The sequence below is a fragment of the Papaver somniferum genome, chromosome 8 (assembly GCF_003573695.1).
Source record: "Papaver somniferum cultivar HN1 chromosome 8, ASM357369v1, whole genome shotgun sequence".
Taxonomy (NCBI): Eukaryota; Viridiplantae; Streptophyta; class Magnoliopsida; order Ranunculales; family Papaveraceae; genus Papaver; species Papaver somniferum.
The window spans coordinates 74,422,402-74,443,204 of NC_039365.1; the positions used below are offsets into that span (position 1 = coordinate 74,422,402).

Consider the following 20,803-nt stretch of genomic DNA (forward strand, 5'->3'; position numbering starts at 1 on the left):
AAAACTATTGGTTATTATTATGTCAATATTCTTTGCTCTGCCAGTGCATTCTTGGCTTTTCTTTATTAGCTAAGGCAATGTATTGATTAAAAACAAGAAAGTCAACTGAACTATATTTTAGTTTATGCATTTGATACAGATTTGTGGTGGTGATTAGTTTTTTTTTTTTATGTTTTTAAGCAGTTAGGCATCCAAACAAGCAAAAGCCGAAGAAGGTTTAGTGTTTGTGAAGTGAGGAAACCTTGATGATTTCTTTCTGACTTGCAAACCAAGTGTTTTCAATTCGTCAGTATCTGTTTACTTGAATTCAACCCATTATCATGAGTAAGCTTTTGAAGTTGGTGAGGTTTCCGCGGCATCCATATATTATCATGGGTTATGGAAGCTGCACAAGTAATGGTAATTTCTATTGGCAAACTAGGAAATATCGTTGTATAAATTATTTTCAAATTCGGATGGCTTTTAATTAAGATGGTATTCTTTCTTCTTTTTTTTTACAGTGAAAGCCACTAGATTGGAAGGACTTTGTTGGAATCACTATTCTTCATATGATTAATCAATAACCGGACCGTCAACGGGAAATGATTGCTGCTCTTATGGCTCAGTTCAAACTTAAAACAAAGGTATCATGTTGAAAATATCTAACTCATATTCTGACGTTAGACTTGGATCTGTAATAGCATTTACAAAGAAGTAGGCAAGTAGCATCTGTATATGAGGTTCTTGGAGGTTGTTAAGGTACCTAATCTGCATTAGAAAATTGATTTAATTTGTATTATTTACATAGCCGAAGATCTCTTCCATCCTGTTTTGGAAGTAAAATTGGCCGTAGTGTGTTTCCTTGATGGGGAAGTCTGCCCTAGCAGCCGCAGGAGTCAGGATGGTCATAGCACGTAGTCAATTTTTTTTGTGAATTTTCTTAAAAACAGGTAGGCAACGTTTTCTTTATCTGAAATGAGATAATTTTAGGAACTCCCATAAGCGGTAGATTAAAGATGCAATTGACGCATCAACAGTTATCACACAAACAGGTTTTATCATCTTTGTGTTTTTTTTTTCTTTTAATTTTGGATTGATGCTCACTCATAATCCTGAATTTAATATTGCATGTTTTTATGGGAGGGAATGGAACGTCTTATGGTGTTAATAGATATGCCATGAATAAGACCATAACCGTTAGTTTTAAGAATTTGCTTTTTGTTTACAACTTACCTCAGCTGACTACTAGCTACGGCAATTAAGATTTTCCTTATATCTTGAAATTCATATTTAATTTACCATGCAATATTTTGAAAATATCGGGATTATAGAATTGTAGATTCCAAATTAATTATATTTTATGGGAAATCTGGAGACTTAGTAGTTGAATTCAATGATATCTGGCTACGGGAAGCATCCCGGTCACTATAAATTTATCGGTAAACCTTCTTTATTTATATAATATGTTGTAGATGGGGAAAACCATTTGTTTTTTTTTTTTTACAGAATGGAGGAGACGACCGTGCGGAGGAGACTCCTTGAACCGAGCGAAATTTTTAACCTCACACATATACACTGCAAGAAGGGAGTGCTTTAAGTTCGAGAGATCAATCTATAGGACTCCGACCTAAACCAAGACAATGGCAGTTACAGAGTCAATCCGGTCACAAGAGAGGATGGGTTGATCTGTAGGAGGGAAGCTAAGAAATGTGTGAGATCAATGGTGATCAAGGATTGTTGGTCTGTTGTGTATTTTGCGTGAAAATAGTTTATGAATGATTGAGTTTACTCAGTTGAGAGTAATTTCTAAGACGATGAGTTCGCGTAGACAAAAATATGTCTATCGAGAATTGTCTGTTGTTCCAATCATGATTCAGAGACTTATTTATATTGCCAGAATTGTAAACACCTTGATCCCATGAAGTGTGACAGTTGATGGAGTCAAAGAGTGGGGAAGCGGAAATCGTGTTTAAAACCAGTTGCTCATCGTGCGGAGACTTGGTTGATTTTCTACCCACTACTTTGCTAACTCCTTCAACTGATTGCACGACTGGCTCACATTCTCATCGTGGGTGAACACACGTGTCGTAATCCGCCAGACCAAAACCCTAGTTAATATCCCCCATGTGACACGATTGATGTCTCATGATTGTGGAGTCTGCAAGGAAGACGTGTATTTAGTTAGTCAGTTGGTGACTTTATCGGACGATGAGTCCTAGTATTGCTGAGTCGAACGTGATTTGCAAATGCTCTAAGACTCACGAATTGAACGTATCTGTTGAGACAGAGGTATAATTCTTGAGTAAATGTTGATAGTTAAGATGAACAAATATTGTTCACTTGATGAATTGTTGAATATTGATAGTTGAACCAATATTCCTTTGTCTGAGCGAATATTTCTCATTTGAGCGAATGTTGCTCGTTTGATGAATTATTGGTAGCGGTACCAAATGAAGTATTAGTTTAAGATACTGACGACTGGGCCGAGTATAATAATTGAAGTGTCGATCACGGGATCATCGTAAAATTATTGATGTTTGAATCCGCTCAGAATTATGTTTTGTAGAGCTCTGGATCCAAAACCCTAATTTTGATTAATTGTTGATCAATTGATGATTCATTGAAAATCAACCACGTAGTGAAGGAGGGACCGGATACACGGGATGATGAGTCGACCATGTAACGTCCAGATGCTCGAGTGAGCAAAATACCAAGTTGGTGAAAAGATGATTAAATGCTGGTTTAATCATTTATTCAAATAATGTTCAACTGAACCTTGGGTGATAAAACCTAATAAATTATAAAGAGATGAAGGACCGACCAAGGGGTCACGAAACCAGCCCTGGTTGGTCAGGGACCGACTGACGATCATTTTATGAAAGTCCAAAATTGTTTGGAAGAGTTTGAACCTAATGTGAACAAATTAGGTCAAATGATGAAAATATGCGGGACCGGCCTCTTGCAAGCCAAAGATCCAACTTTGGTCGCTCAAAGTAATATGCTCATGTCATCAAAGTGTTCGTGTCTCAGTTCTGAGAATTTTGATATTTTCTGATGCGCGTTTGAGCAACATTTTGAGAAAATATGAAGAATTCAAGGTTTTTGCTGAAAAATAAGGAAACTTCATAAGATGAAGGAAATAATAATAAAATGAAGGAATCATGAAATGTGGGACCGGCTATGGCCAAGGCATGGGAGGCCGGAAAATGAGTCCGGTCCCATGACACTTTTCCTAATTTTATATTATTTTCTTGATTTTAGGGAAATATCATGAAATCAAGGAGTTTGTTGAAATCAAGGAGTTTCCATGAGATGAGGGAAACAAATAATATTAATATTAATAAAATAAGGATGTGTGGGACCGGCTTGGGCATGGTCGGCCAGTTAGGGCCCGGTCTCGTGAGTCTCCCTAATTTTATATTATTTTCATGATTTGAAGGAAATATCATGAAATTAAGGGATTTCCATGAGATAATGGAAATAATTAATAAAATAAGGAATTACAAGGTGTGGGACCGGTAATGACTAGGGCATGTTCGTCCGGCTAGTGACCACGGTCCCGTGACACCTTTCCTAATTTTGTGTAATTTTACACAATTTCCTTGATGTGAAGGAAATATCATGAAACTAAGGAGTTTCATAAGATTAAGGAATTTCCATGAGATGATAGAAATAATAATTAATAAAATAAGGAATTACAAGGTGTGGGACCAGTCACGGCTAGGGCATGGCCGGCCGGCTAGTGACCACGGTCCCGTGACACCTTTCCTAATTTTATGTAATTTTACACAATTTCCTTGATGTGAAGGAAATATCATGAAACTAAGGAGTTTCATAGGATTAAGGAATTTCCATGAGATGATGGAAATATTAATTAATAAAATAAGGAATTACAAGGTGTGGGACCGGTCACGGCTAGGGCATGGCCGGCCGGCTAGTGACCACGGTCCCGTGACACCTTTCCTAATTTTACGTAATTTTACACAATTTCCTTGATGTCAAGGAAATATCATGAATTGAATGGATTTGCTCAAATGAAAGGATTTTCATGGGATCAAGGAAAAATAAAATGTGATAAAATAAAGAAAGGGGCGTGGGACCGGCCATGGTGGCATGATCGCCGGCCGTTGGGCTTGGACCCCTTAGACGCCTCTTTTAGATACTTTATTATTATTATTTTTCTCCATTATTTCATCGTTCCTTCGTGTTTTGGAATTCTCGTTCGTGCATTCAGGTGCTCGTTAGTGCATTATTGCTAAGTACACTTGCACCATTTTCTCGGGGCTTACTCGGTGGTGGCTCAGATGCCCGTACGTTGAATATTTATTACTAACCCATGGAATTCTGCTGGGAAAAGCCATAAATTGAAGTAACGAAATACTATAACGTAGAATATTTTCTAGAAATTCAATTGATGAATCTTGCAACTAGAAATAATTAATTGATGGCTTTATACTAGCAGGCATGCTGTCTAGGAGCAATATAATTATTCGGAAATCGAGGTATGAGCTAGCTGGAGCAGAACGCTCGATTTGATTGTTTTTTCTTTAAAGTCAGGGAAGATTGCGACATCCTGAAGACGTAGTGCTCTATACTAGTGAGTAATACATCTAGGAGCCGTCCAATCATTTCGATTCTTTACAGAAGTGATTACTGAAATTGCTCAGTATTTATGAGATATGCCGTGGTCTCAGCTGAGAGACAACACATCTATGTTCTGAGAAGTAATATATTCGACCAGAGACCTTTGAAGATATTCTGAGAGGCAATACGCTCGATCAGAGGTGTGGCATGAGATTTCACGCTTTAATGAGAGACATGAGCCTCAATACTCATCTGATTGCTGGATCAGGAGCATGTATAATTATGGCTTTACGATTTTACCCTTTGTCGAAAATCCAACATCTACATTAAGTCCCATGCTTAGTGAGGGACAGTCATGTTCCTCAGTCAGCACTGAATGGTTATTTTTTTGTTACAGTTACAGCCGAAAATAAGTAGTTGAACTTAGTCGTAAAATAAGATGTTACCGGATTTTCGATTGCATGAACGGACTATGGCTTGAACAAAGATCCCAGTGGAACGATAGAGCATCGTCTAATGAGACTAAATTGATATAGAACCGCTGGTTTGGTGATAGAACCTTGGTCGGTTTAGGATTCACGGGCCCGGGTCCAAAAGGAAATCCTTGTGAAATTAGGTTTTGGAAATAAAATTTGATATAAAAGGAATTAATCCTCTCTTTTTTTATTTCACCTGTATGACCGACCACCACCTTCATCTCTTCAACTCGTTCATGCCAGCAGCAGGGGAAGGAATTTTCACCGGAGCTTAACGTCGTGCAGCCGGAGCAGTCTCCGTCCGACCAACTTCCGACCGGCGCCGATAGGTACGCGAGATCTTTTTTTTTTCTTTCAAAGTTTGTTTTTTGTTCATGTGTTGTTCATCATAAAAATCATATGTGTATATACATGATTTTGGACGTGAGTTTTATGAAAAACCCTTGTTTTAGGAACGTACGTTTGTTCGATCGTTAGTTTAAGAAACTACCAATAATCTCTGATTTAGAAGAGATTTTATTTTGAATAGACTTGTGTCTAATGATAAAATTTTGTTTATGAGCTTTCATGAGAACCAAAATTTATCTTAAAGGCGTCAGCTTTCACAAAATTAGCATAAACCTTCGTTTTGAAGACAAGCGATCATACGAAGGAAAAAAAAGTTTTTTTTTTATTATTATGAAATCGTGACATGTTCCATGAAAAATATATGACATATTTTATTCACGTAAGTTTGCTCCCGTTAAAGAAAAAAATTTGAAAAATTATTTACGTAAATAATTCACGTTTTATTATTTTGTTAAAATCAAAATATAGGTTTTGAGTAACCCTTGAAGTTAGACAATTTATTTATGATGAAATATTGTCTTGGAGTGAGTTTTATGACTCAATTTTGGCTATTCACACTATGAAAATTATGTTCACGATTTTATGAAAAACCTGAGTTTTGCTCGTCTTTTGTAGATTTCGAAGAAACGAGCAAGTTTTGAAGTGCTAACTCTTGCATCACAATCACTACTGTTAGTGGAATCGTAAAAAGGTAAGAGTTAAGAATTACCATTTTGTAGATGTTTTGCTGTATGCATAATTCCATCATCTTGTCGAAGTTTGCATCTTGTATGAATGATAGACTGAAGTAGAGTATTGTGTGCATGTTACAGCTACTTCGCAAGGATGTCTGACTCTCAATAAAATGATGTCTCCAGAGATGATATATGCATGGATGAGGCTTTCATTGGTGAAGAAGAAGATGAAACACCTGGGATCAAGAATGTCCCGAACATAGAGGATGCATTCTTTGTGGATCAAGGACCGGAAAAGCGCCTCAGAACTCCATTTCGTTTTCTAATGAATCCTAGAGAGGTTACTCAGAAAAAGTTGGTGACTCATCAGGAAGCCATTCGGTTCCGTCTTGAACGAGGGTATTTTTCTGCGTCAATGATTGAATTCAAGCTTTTTCGACGGTCTTTAGAAAAAATTTCTGGATGGGCGAAGTATATGTTGGGTTTTCCTCGTGTTCGAGCCATGCTGCATGATGCACAAATAACACGAGCTATCCAAGCCTCTGGAAACTTGTTCATTTTTCATGATGCGCGAGGTATGATTGCTCTACTTGCTTATTGGTGTATTCCAACTCACACTTTCTATGCAGATGGGGAGAGTTTACCATCACCTTGGAGGATGTAGTTGCTTTGTTACATCTTCCAATCACGGGAACCTTCCTGAAGGTCTTTCTTCCTTAGAGGAAAAAGCAATGTCTAACATCTTGACAGCTGCAATGGAGGAGATCAATAAGGTATCCGGAATCAAAGGTTGTTACGCTCATTGGTTAATACATTGGTGGCCGAGAGATACTCCTCTTGACTGGTCTGTTGACAGTACGTTATATATTGCTGCTTTCTTGTGTTTATGGCTGCCCAGAGATGTATTTGAAGATGCTGGAAGTCTGTTGAAGCCATTCGTGATTCCTTATGCCATTAAGATGGCTCAGGGTGAGCAACTCCGAATAGATAGTTTGTTCTTGGGTTCTTTATACTCTAACTTAGACTCTTTGATTATAGACTCCAGCATCTCGAATGGCTTTATGAAGATTGAATGCTATGCCAATACGATGTTTCTTCAAGCTTTGATATGGGAACGTTTCAAGAATTATGCACTCATTCCACGTACTATCTTGCAAGGACTGAATGCTGATGCTCGTCATGTTTTCTCTGAGAGGGACAATGCCAGGACCATGCGCTGGTCTACAAAGCATCCCCGACTCAAGACTCGTTTCGTTGATGTGTTAGACCGTGAATCCGAATTCAACTTCCGTCCATGGGTGTCAATTCCTCCTCATATTTCTCAGTTGACAACTTTCAATGCTGAAGAGAGTATGACTTTGAAATATGGTGCTGATTTGAGCAACGACGAGAGGTATTTTATGCTGAGTTGCACTCCTGGTTACCTGATATCAACAATACATGAAGAATTCTCGGTGGAAGAATATAATATTGATAGGGAAGCTCGGCAAATGGGTATGGATCAATGTGTTCCGACTTTTCGGAGAAGGAAACCATCAGTTGAACAGCTCATGACCCGTTTACTTGATTTCGTGAGAGTTGATCAACCTTTGGTGAAGGAGCCTTCTTCTGCTGAGATGATTGCTACTCGACCAAGGCTGAAGCATTTCCCTGGTGGTGATAAACGGAAAACATCTCCAGGATGTTCACAAGTGAGTATTCTCTGCATAATCTTCATAAAATTATGATAATTGTGTTTTAATTATTGCATCAAAAAATTTCACAGGACGGTCGTAACGTAAGACCTCAAATCGATGTAGACCTCTCAGAAACTGAAGCAACTGTTCATGACGGAGAAGGCAGGAGCAAGAATTATAAATTGTGGTCCAATATCATAAAGTCCTCAGTTGTTTCTTTGGTGAGTTGTTAGTACTTCCCTTGCGGCGACTTCTTATCATCCGTATTATTAGGATTAGAAAACCAATATTTTTTATTTTGTTGCAGAACTTCACTCCATCGAGTATTGACAGTCTTCAGTTCTCTGTTGCTGGGAAAACAGTTTCTGACTTGAGTGATGAAGAAGAGGCCGTAAGTATTTCTTCGTATAACCAATTATGATGCTCTGTAGACAAAATGCTAATTGTTGAGAATATATCCAAGAGTATGTCGCCATGGAATTGGAGAGTGCTGGTGATGTTTGTTCATCTCCAAAAAATGGCGATAAAGAAAATTCCCAGAGCCCAACACCGAATGAAAGCAATGGTGCTCTTGATGTTGATACGGGCAATTCAGGTTCCTTGAACGCTTCAGAGACCACCCAAGTAAGTATTTCTCTTGAATTTTATCCATAAAAGAATAAATTTCTTTATTTATGAATGAATGAATGAGAATTCATGTGAATATACGAAAAGTTTTGCTGAAATACGTCACCAGAAAATTTAGAACTCAGCCTTCAGCAAAAACGCCATAAAATCTTCGTCCAATGTCAGATTTTCGCGATCTACCCATGTATCCTCATGCCCAGAAATTTCCAAGATTTAACAAAGAAGCTTTTGGAGTTTTGAACACATTTAGGGGCCGAAATCAGCGAAACAGTAAACTTCCAGGAGACTTTCAGAAAATTTCCAGCTGGCGTGTAGTTCGATGTTTTGGCCACATCTTTTTACTTTCTCATCCAATCGCTATGAAATTTTTATATGTTTTATATAACATCCATACGAAGAGAATGGTATATAACCTGACCTTATATTCTTCACCAATTGATCCCAGTTCGTCGTTTTGTACAGGCAGTGTAAAATCCTCTCAGACGAGCTCGTTGTAAAACGTGTTTTTATGACTTTCACGCTATTTGCTCGTGTATTGAATGCATGATGATGAACTTTGATGATTTTAGACCACTTGTATTCTGTATTTTATGATTCTATTTGTTTTTTATGTTTAGATTGCTCTAATATCATGTAATCTTTGTATTTAGGTGCCAAATACCGAAGTTGAGAATAATGAAACCAATAATGATAACTCGAGCGACCCTGGGGTTATTGATGAAGAGACAACCATCTCTGCACTTTAAAGCCGTGAGAAGATTGCTACTGAAACCACTAAGGAAATTGAGACTTAAATTGTTGTTGCTCTAGTGGCGGAAGAAGCCGAACCACGAGTGGAAGAAACTGAAGAAACCGTTTCCCCGCTGTAGAAGTTGCTCAAGTAATTGAGAATCGTATAGTGGTGCATGAATACCCGAGTGCAGGGATTGATTTTGATTCTCCATTTGATGCATCACTCCCATACCACGAACTAGTTGGTGGATTCAACGTTCCTATTGGATATGCCGACTTGTACGAGAAGATATAGAGGAAATTTGGTCACATCATCGTTACCAGAGATCCCAAGCATGCTTATTGTTTAACCATGCAAGTAAGTGTTATCTTGCGTGTTGTAAGTGATATATGCGCTAGGGCCAGAAATACTGTCACTTCAGATGTAGTCTTTGATTCGGAGTTCAACTTGGAGAATTCTGAGAGACTTGGCTTCAATGTGAAGTGGCTTCGTAAGAAGATAAATGCCATTAAGGATTCTTGTGAGAAGAACATACCCTTTCCCAACGCTCCTGTGATGGAGAAAGAAGACAAGATTGCTAGGCTGATTGAAGAGCTGAATATGGAGAAGGCGGCCTTACAAGTCTTGAAGGATGCAGACGAGCGGAAATCTTTCTTTGCTGATTTTCTTTGATTTCCTTTTTCATAATCTCTTGAACTTCTGAACTTCTGAGAGATGTGAGGTTTTATTTTGGTTTTGATTTTTGATTGGTTTTGGATTGGTAGATGATTGAGGATTTTCTTTTGGATTTGATAGATATTTTCTAAAAATGAACTAAATTTTGATAAATTGCTGAACTCAAATACTGAATGCAAGTATTGCAAACGTTTTTGGAGGAATTGAAATACAGTGAAAGAAAATTCTAAATGCCAAATATTTTGGGTGTTCATGCCTTGAACATCCAGTACCTAGAACATCCAAAACCTTAGACGTCGAAGGCCTTGAGCCAATTCTCGTGTATTACGACCACACTCTCCTTGCTGTCCATGTTGACTAATTTGTAGTATCCACCAGCAACAGACTTAGAGATCATAAAAGGTCCTTCCCAGTTGGAATTCTTTGCAGAATGAAGGTTACGCTTAGTCGCTTTGAGAACTAAATCTCCTTCCTGGAACTTTTTAGACTTGATCGTCCGTGCCCTGAATATATTTTGTTAGTTCAGAATTATCCATGCAGTGGAATTCCATGTTGTTGAAGCCTTCCAATTTTGCGGTTCGCATGAACATTTGCGCAAAGGATAATATTTGGGATACTGTTTGTTGAGTTCAACCATTATTTCAGCAATGGCTGTATTACTGAGGTGTTCGATTCAGAGAGGTTCTGCGTCCAACCACTTAGTGAAATATTGGTGAGGTGAGGTTATCCATTCATAGCACTTTGCAATAGCTAAGTTGTTGGTGGAGTAAAGCCCTCGAACCAAAGCAGCATGCTTGAAAATTGATAATATGGACACATGAGGAGGAATAAGACTTGCCTGAGCGCGAAACCTTTTGATGAAAGCTTTTGCATTTTCTTCAGGCTTTTGTGTCATCTCCGTCAAGGCTTTGACTTCCTTCAGATATTCAAACGGTGACATATCTTCTATTTCTTCTTCCGAATCAGAGGTTTCCTCGATGGAAAAATGTGTAGTAGAAGGTGTTGGAGTTACTTTTCCAGCATGAATCCACGCACGTCCAAGGATCATGTCATATCCTGGATTTTCCCGGATTATGTAAAACTTGGTTTCTGTCCAGGTTGAGTTTATGTTTACCTTGAGAGTAATGTGACCGTAAACATCTCTGGGTGTCCCTTCGTGATCCATGATTGATACTGGAGCATGAGTGTCTTCTTTTCGTGTGATACCAGCAGCTCTGAGAGTCTTCAGAGGGATAACATTGCAGCGCCAACATCTATCAATGCTCCTTTGAACTCGTTTCCTTTAAGATAGACTGTGGTAAGAAGTCCCCAGTCGTATATTTCTTTGTCTGTTGCAGTAGGCTCAGGAAATGTCTCTTGAATCAATAAACACGTCCATGACACGATGTGATTCAATGCAGCAAACATGTCTCCCCTTTGAGCCTTTGATAAGTACAGCAGTTCGTAGACATGCTCGATTAAGGATTAAACTGCTTCTTTGACAGGCGGTTCAGAAAGAGTAAAAGTTATGACTGGGAGAGGATCTATGTATACTCCTTCAGTCCCCAAGTTGAGTTCTCCTGATTCGACCTTTTATTGGAATATGCGCTTTAAGACCCTGCAGTCGCTGGTGGGATGATTGACGAACCTATGCAAACGGAAGTAGCTTGTGCAAATACGGGTCGAATCCACATGGACTAGGGTGTGTATTGAAATTATCCTAAGCTACTCTCTAAGTGCAAGGCAGTGAAGTAAAGAGCCAAAGAAACAAAGTAAAACAGTGGCAGTGATGGAAAGAGTGCATTGAATAAAAGAAGCAAAGAAGATCAAAGTAAACAGTTGTGGTAACACTACTAGGGTCTTGAATCCACCTTCTTATTCCTATGCTAAGGCAATATTTATTCAAATTATGTTCTTGTTCCTTTCCAGAGAAAACTACAAAGAATGATTTATCAGTTAATCTTCCTAACTCACCCCTAGCATAGGCTGTCTTCTTACAGCACAACCTATCACAGGCTAATTTGTTTCAATTAGCTAACTCTCATTCCTTTCTCAATTAAGCACAGTTCTTATTCTATGGTGGGATCTCAAATGGATAACTTATCAACCAACTTCACTAATTCCCCCCTAGCATAAACTGTCTTCTTACAGTACAGCTTATCACAGGTTCATTTGATCAATGTAGCTAACTAGCATCCCTAAAGCTATGAAGCATTATAAGAACAATAATATGAACTTGAATTATCTTAACATGTGATTAAGGGTTTCATCTAAACCCTAGCAGATTAATTTAGAAAATAAACTGAAATTAAATTCTAAAATGAACTGAAATTTACAAAACAATTTAAACTAAGAACTAACCCTTGAGGCACTGGCTATTCCAGTCCTCTTGGGTGAAGCACTGGCTAGCCCAGGCATGTTTTCTAACACACACCCACACATCATATTTATAGTTACAAGCTTCAATTAGGGTTCTACACAAGTTTTCTCCAAATCCCCAAAAACAACAGAAATTAGGGTTAATTTGATGGGATGATTCGTTCCCATGTCTTCGACCCATCCTTCCTCTGCTCTTCCTTATCCATCTCCTGTTCCAACTGCTCCTCTAGCTCGAGCTATTTTATCAATTTCTCTTCTTTCCTGTCTCTGAAACCCTAGGAGAGAAATTGGTATGATAGCTGGCTAGAAAGAAGGGGAAATAGATGGGGTTTCGTTAGGTAATAGCCATGATGGATTTTGGTGGTGGTTGTGGCAGTTGAGAAAGGTGGTGGTGATGATGGTGGTGCGGCAGGGTATGGTGGTGTTGCAGAGGGTGAGGGAGAAAGAGAAGAAGTCGATGGAAAATGGATTGGGGTGCGTTTGTTTTGGTTATAGGGTATTTGGTACTCGGGTGTTGAGGGGGTTTAGCAATTGTTGATGAACAACGAGGATGAGACGTTGGATGCGAAGATGATGGATCGATCTAACGGCGAGACAGAAGGAAGCGAGGAGCGACCGTTGGATGCGGAAGTACAACGAAACTGACGGCTCAAGATGGAGTTAGGTGCTGTAGTGTTTAACAGGAGCTTCAGACTTCGATGCACGATGATGAAGCGACCGTAGGATGCATCTGTGGATCCAATCTGACGGCTACGATCTTAGGAAGGCTTTGGGCTTGTTCTTGGACTTAGGTTAGAGTTTGGGCTTAGACAATTCTGAGCCCACTTCTTCTTTAAGAACAAATTCTTCCTTCCAAGCCCACTTCTAGTTGATCCGGCTCTTGCAAACATCATTCTTCGCTGCCTTTCTGCGGGAGTCTTTGCCGTTTCTTTGCTCTTTTCACTTCGTGAGTTAACCAGGCTTTATTTAGTACCTAAAAATGCAAAATTAATTAAGAAAAGTATTTATTCTTGAAAACAATGAAAATACAGAATATGGGATAAAATGGAGAATTAATGCACAAAAGATGAGTTAAATGCCAAGAAAAATATATAGAACTATGCACTTTTTAGCACTCATCAAATACCCCCAAACCTGAATTTTACTTGTCCTCAAGTAAAACAAAACTAAGGAAATCCTACCTATACCACTGTCGCTGGTTTCTCGAATGCATTTAGCGTATGCACTAAGCCTTTTAAACCACTTAGTGTCCCTAGTGGACGAGTGAAGTCTCGTGAAGGTTTGCTTAGAACGTACCTACAAAGTTCTAGGACAAAATATAAGCTCAGATTCCATGAAATGTGACATGTGCAAGACAGTAGAAGCTCACAGCAAAATGGAGATGTCAATCTAGCTATCAAAGGCACAATCCTAGCGCTGATAACAACTAAAGACACGTGATAAGAGTGTAAAGTGTATCTACACATGTTTCTAGAATGACCTGAAGTTATGACTACTAATCACCAAGAGATAGTTTTTAGGCTAAGAACCGAATTCTAAGCCAAGCTAGCTGTCCGGCTTTACGAGAATTGTGAATGTTCACCCAATGAGTTGGTGATATTTCAGTTTACCCGCGTTATACATCGATGGATGCACCCTCCTTGCTTATTACAAGACTATTTACAACAAAAAGATGACTCTTTACATGACTCTTATTTACATTGATTACTCTCTTTTATTTTTGGAACAAGAGAGAACTATTGTCTTTAACATGACAAAACATGGAATAAATGCTTGATATTTTTTTTTTTATTTTTTTTTTGATTTTTTTGATTTTTTTTGATTTTTTTTTTAAATTAATAACTTTGATCTTTACAACATAGTGACACTTTTAATACATGAACAAAAAGAAAAACATAATTACATGACTCTTAGCAAGAGGTGGCCCTTATCGAATGCATCCGGTCAAATTCTATGGTTGCTTTTCTTAACGTATCCTCCAACTTCTATCCCAGCCAACCAAAGAACAAGCTAGTCAAGTCTCATTCAGTATTCTAAAGTGATTGGCAATCTAACTTCCTATCAAACACCTTGAAGATCGAGGATATACATGTATTGGTAGATCGTGCGCGTGCAAGTTTCTTATCACTATGTGAATTGTGCTAGAATCAGGGTGCCTAAATATCTAGACTAAGAATCCTTATGTTTACATACATGCACAAGAGTCAACATTTCAAGGTAAATGAGCTCCATTTTTATGATTTTTTAATTTTTAAATTTTTTTTTTTCAATTTTTTCAAAAAGAATTCAAAAAGAAGGAGTTCTTGTTTTCAATTATGGCATATTATCGTGGTATCTACTCTATACCCCCAAACCTAAACTAAACATTGTCCTCAATGTTTCAAAAGATGTAAAGAATTATAATACAATATATGAAGAGGATCATGCTGAGTAGAGAAAAAGGAAAGAGAATACCCGATTTCGGCGAAAGCAAGATTAGAACTCCGTTATTCAAGGCAAGAATCCAACATATGTCAGCCGAGATCATATTGGATTAGCAAAATATGTACAAAAGAAACAACTTTTTTTTTTTTTAACTGGATTATATACAAAAAAAATTTGGTTTTGTCGGGAGACATTTTGGAAAATTTTGGTTTTGTCGGGAGACATTTGGTTTTTATGGGAAACTTTTGGAAAACTTTGTTTTTTTTTTTAGGGAAAAAGGGGGGTTGCAGTTTGTTTGAGGCCCAAAATTCAGTTTAAAAAGTTGGCCTAGATTTTGGTTTTCAGAGTTACAATTACAGGCCCACAGTAAATTCAAACAAGCCCAAAACAGTTTTAAACAAACTCAAAAATAAATTAATAAAGCCCAAAAACAATTAGAACAAGCCCACAAACTGGGTTCAGAAGCCCAGTTGGGTTTTGGGCTAGCAGTTTAGCCAAAAGCTTAGGCCCATCGGGGATTGAAAATGTTTTTCAATTTTTTGTTTGGGTCAAGCCCAGAGTAGAAACAGGCCCAGAAGTGAGTTTTAGAAATGGGTTATCAAAATTTTCAGAAACAGAATTTGTTACAAGCCCAGAATAATTACACTTTCAGAATTTCTACTTTTAGTTTAGGCTTACACTTTGAAAAGGGGAGCCCAGTTGGGCTCCTTAGTTGCACAGCCTAGTTGGGCTTGGTTCTCAGCAACAAGCTCAGACCAGCAACTCAACAACAGCAGAAGGAAAACAACAACAACACCAGAGGCTGGCTGTAGCAATGGCCAAGCACCAGCAGCAGCAGGAACTCAGCAGCAGCAGGGAGAAGAAGAAAGTAGCAGCACAGCTCAGTTCAGCAGGCAGCAGCAGCAGCACATCAACACCAATTCAGGCTTCACATCAGGTACCTGGTAGCTTATAAGAGAAGATCAGTCTCTTTGAAGCAAATAGGTGAGGCAAAGAAGCATAACAACAACCCAAGATGAACAGGACAACGATGCAGTGATGGAATCTTAAAGCCACAGATGCTGGATGAAAAACTGTAAACCTAAGTGATACCCACCACCTTGCAAGTCAGTTAGCACACTAAGAAGAACATGAGGTTCAGTTATCACATTACAGAACAGTTGTGGCAAGGCCTAGACTGGGAAGCATGCAAGATGAAGCAACAACTAAGATGCATTTGTGGGTTACAAGTGAGGAAGCAAGATGATGACATGCAAAAGATGATGCAATATGCAGATGCTGATGCAATGCTAATGATGCTGATGCAGATGCTTACACTGAGTTACACTAATATGCAGTGAGAACAAAGCTAAAATGCAGGATGCAAGATGAATATGGAATGCAAAGACAGATGCAATGACAGAATGCAAAACACATATGCAAATGCAAGATGCAGATGGTAATGACGCAGAGATGCAGATGCAGACAATGATGCAAAAGATGCAGACCTACAGTTACAGCTAAAGATACAAAATTACAGCTACACTAAAACAACAACATTAAAGCTATACTAAGTTACACTACAGGTGGAAAACAGAAAGGCAAGAGCAATTTTTTTTTTCTACACAGCACCAGTCCCCGGCAACAGCGCCAAAAACTTGGTGGCCCTCTAAAAGAATCACAAACTAATACCGCAAGTGCACGGTGTCGATTGTAGCTTGTGCAAATACGGGTCGGATCCACGGGGACTAGGGTGTGTATTGAAATTCTCCTAAGCTACTCTCTAAGTACAAGGCAGTGAAGTAAAGAGCCAAAGAAACAAAGTAAAACAGTGGCAGTGATGGAAAGAGTGCATTGAATAAAAGAAGCAAAGAAGATCAAAGTAAACAGTGTGGTAACACTACTAGGGTCTTGAATCCACCTTCTTATTCCTATGCTAAGGCAATATTTATTCAAATTATGTTCTTGTTCCTTTCCAGAGAAAACTACAAAGAATGATTTATCAGTTAATCTTCCTAACTCACCCCTAGCATAGGCTGTCTTCTTACAGCACAACCTATCACAGGCTAATTTGGTTCAATTAGCTAACTCTCATTCCTTTCTCAATTAAGAACAGTTCTTATTCTATGGTGGGATCTCAAATGGATAACTTATCAACCAACTTCACTAATTCCCCCTAGCATAAACTGTCTTCTTACAATACAGCTTATCACAGGTTCATTTGATCAATGTAGCTAACTAGCATCCCTAAAGCTATGAAGCATTATAAGAACAATAATATGAACTTGAATTATCTTAACATGTGATTAAGGGTTTCATCTAAACCCTAGCAGATTAATTTAGAACATGAACTGAAATTAAATTCTAAAATGAACTGAAATTTACAAAACAATTTAAACTAAGAACTAACCCTTGAGGCACTGGCTATTCCAGTCCTCTTGGGTGAAGCACTGGCTAGCCCAGGCATGTTTTCTAACACACACCCACACATCATATTTATAGTTACAAGCTTCAATTAGGGTTCTACACAAGTTTTCTCCAAATCCCCAAAAACAACAGAAATTAGGGTTAATTTGATGGGATGATTCGTTCCCATGTCTTCGACCCATCCTTCCTCTGCTCTTCCTTATCCATCTCCTGTTCCAACTGCTCCTCTAGCTCGAGCTATTTTATCAATTTCTCTTCTTTCCTGTCTCTGAAACTCTAGGAGAGAAATTGGTATGATAGCTGGCTAGAAAGAAGGGGAAATAGATGGGGTTTCGTTAGGTAATAGCCATGATGGCTTTTGGTGGTGGTTGTGGCAGTTGAGGAAGGTGGTGGTGATGATGGTGGTGCGGCAGGGTATGGTGGTGTTGCAGAGGGTGAGGGAGAAAGAGAAGAAGTCGATGGAAAATGGATTGGGGTGCGTTTGTTTTGGTTATAGGGTATTTGGTACTCGGGTGTTGAGCGGGTTTAGCAATTGTTGATGAACAACGAGGATGAGACGTTGGATGCGAAGATGATGGATCGATCTAACGGCGAGACAGAAGGAAGCGAGGAGCGACCGTTGGATGCGGAAGTACAACGAAACTGACGGCTCAAGATGGAGTTAGGTGCTGTAGTGTTTGACAGGAGCTTCAGACTTCGATGCACGACGATGAAGCGACCGTAGGATGCATCTGTGGATCCAATCTGACGGCTACGAGCTTAGGCAGGCTTTGGGCTTGTTCTTGGACTTAGGTTAGAGTTTGGGCTTAGACAATTCTGAGCCCACTTCTTCTTTAAGAACAAATTCATCCTTCCAAGCCCACTTCTAGTTGATCCGGCTCTTGCAAACATCATTCTTCGCTGCCTTTCTGCGGGAGTCTTTGCCGTTTCTTTGCTCTTTTCACTTCGTGAGTTAACCAGGCTTTATTTAGTACCTAAAAATGCAAAATTAATTAAGAAAAGTATTTATTCTTGAAAACAATGAAAATACAGAATATGGGATAAAATGGAGAATTAATGCACAAAAGATGAGTTAAATGCCAAGAAAAATATATAGAAATATGCACTTTTTAGCACTCATCACTTGCCTGAGCGCGAAACCTTTTGATGAAAGCATTTGCATTTTCTTCAGGCTTTTTTGTCATCTCCGTCAAGGCTTTGACTTCCTTCAGATATTCAAACGGTGACATATCTTCTATTTCTTCTTCCGAATCAGAGGTTTCCTCGATGGAAAAATGTGTAGTTGAAGGTGTTGGAGTTACTTTTCCAGCATGAATCCACGCACGTCCAAGGATCATGTCATATCCTGGATTTTCCCGGATTATGTAAAACTTGGTTTCTGTCCAGGTTGAGTTTATGTTCACCTTGAGAGTAATGTGATCGTAAACATCTCTGGGTGTCCCTTCGTGATCCATGATTGATACTGGAGCATGAGTGTCTTCTTTTCGTGTGATACCAGCAGCTCTGAGAGTCTTCAGAGGGATAACATTGCAGCGCCAACATCTATCAATGCTCCTTTGAACTCGTTTCCTTTAAGATAGACTGTGGTAAGAAGTCCCCAGTCGTACATTTCTTTGTCTGTTGCAGTAGGCTCAGGAAATGTCTCTTGAATCAATAAACACGTCCATGACACGATGTGATTCAATGCAGCAAACATGTCTCCCCTTTGAGCCTTTGATAAGTACAGAAGTTCGTAGACATGCTCGATTAAGGATTAAACTGCTTCTTTGACAGGCGGTTCAGAAAGAGTAAAAGTTATGACTGGGAGAGGATCTATGTATACTCCTTCAGTCCCCAAGTTGAGTTCTCCTGATTCGACCTTTTATTGGAATATGCGCTTTAAGACCCTGCAGTCGCTGGTGGGATGATTGACGAACCTATGCAAACGGCAGTAGCGAGGGTTTTCCATTTCCTCTTCAGTTGGTTCTTTTCTGACATATGGCAACTTGATTGCACCGTCTTGGATACAGGCATCCAGCTGTTCAATTACCTCTTCAATGGAGAGAGGGAAGTCAGGTTCCGCTGGATCTGTGCTTTTGGTTGGAGCTTGTGCGTCCCGGGTTTGATTACCCTTTCTTGGTGCTTTCGGAGGAGCTAAAGATGCAGGCTTGCGTTGCGGTTCGGATTTCCGTTTGCTCTCTTATGCAACAATATTTGTGGAATGCCGGAGGTTGTAGTTTGTTGATCAGACGCCTGCTAGCTCGAGTCTCTCGCGGTTCCTTAACTTTTGTAGTTTTTTCTCTTTCCAGTAAAGCGGGTGCAGTAGTCGCTGACCTCTTCGCCGCCTCATGAAGTTCTGAAAAGGTCTGGAAACGAAGATTTTCCAATAAATCTCTGTTGATCGGGATCATGCCGTTGATGCACAAGTCTACAAGTTGCTGCTACGTGACGTTAGGATCATGACAGTCCAAGGATTGAACCCTGAATCTTTTCACATATTCATTGGGGTGTTCATTGCTTCTATGAAACATTCTTCCCAGATCAGAGAGAGTAATTTGCTCTGATACGAAGAAGTACTTTCTATAGGAGGCGTTAATCATTTCTCCCCAACTGGTGATACTTCCTGGCGTGATGTTGTTGTACCAGGTATATGCCCTGCCTTTCAGGGATTGTGAAAATTCCTTCAGACGGACGACATGATTGTGCTCATGTTCGCCCAACGCTTCCAGAAACTGGGAGACATGCTCTCGAGCATGCACGTTCCATCATACAAAGTGAAGGTTGGAGAGGTATAACCTTTTGGAAGAGGAATTCTTTGCGTAGAAGCAGGGTACGGAGGCTGGTGACGATGGACATGTGGTGTCTTGTCTTTTCCACGGTTCTCCAAGAGGCTTTCCAAATCTTCCCGAGTAATGAAATTTGATGATTCCTTCGCAGATGGATCGTCTGCAGCTTTGCGGACTTCATTGTCATCCACTGTATGAACTGGAACGACTTCAGGATCAACATCCGAAGATGTTTCTTTAGCTTTTCCTTTCTCCTGAGTTTTCTCTGACACCTTGTCTGTAAGAGTCTTGAGATAATTGAATAATTCCTTCTGAGTGGCAGCCATGTCAGTCTGATTCTCGGCAAGAGTTTCTTGCACCTTCATGAGATTGCCTATGGTAGGCGGATTTTCTCTGACTTCTTCGGGATGTCGGCCAAAGAGGGGATGATTTCCAGTGTTGGGATGAGGAGGAGTAATGTCACCACCATTGTTGGAAGCAGGAATGGTTTATGGAATACCATCATTGTTATTGTTGTTAGTACTAGCGTCGTTTGTATTTGTAACTAACCCAGACCTAAGTTCGACCATCTTTGTTATAATTGAGATTGCAACCAAGAGAATGATCTCCCACTGTGGTCGCCAATCTATAGATGGGGAAAAACGATTTGCTGGTTTTTACTGAATTGAGGAGACGACCGTGCGAAGGAGACTCCTTGAACCGAGCGAAATGTTTAAACTCACACAGATGCACTGCAAGAAGGGAGTGCTTTAAGTTCGAGAGATCAATCTGTAGGACTCCGGCCTAAACCAAGACAATGGCCGTTCCAGAGTCAATTCGGCCACAAGAGAGGATGGGTCGATCTGTAGGAGGGAAGATGAGAAATGTGTGAGATCAATGGTGATTAAGGATTGTTGATGTGTTGTGTATTTTGCGTGAAAATAGTTTCTGAATGATTGAGTTTACTCAGTTGAGAGTAATTGCTAAGACGATGAGTTCGCATAGACGAAAAATTGTCTATCGAGAATTGTCTGTTGTTCCATCATGATTCAGAGACTTATTTATATTGCTAGAATTGCAAACACCTTGATCCCATGAA

At 39.3% G+C, this 20,803-nt stretch overlaps 1 long non-coding RNA gene across 1 annotated transcript; it reads left to right on the top strand.

Annotated features, from left to right (window-relative positions):
• Positions 1–258: 258 nt before the first annotated feature.
• Positions 259–1,540, top strand: LOC113303213. Its single transcript, XR_003337354.1, has 3 exons — positions 259–399; positions 501–623; positions 1,486–1,540. It is a non-coding gene; the product is annotated as an uncharacterized LOC113303213 (long non-coding RNA).
• The last annotated feature ends 19,263 nt before the right edge of the window (positions 1,541–20,803 follow it).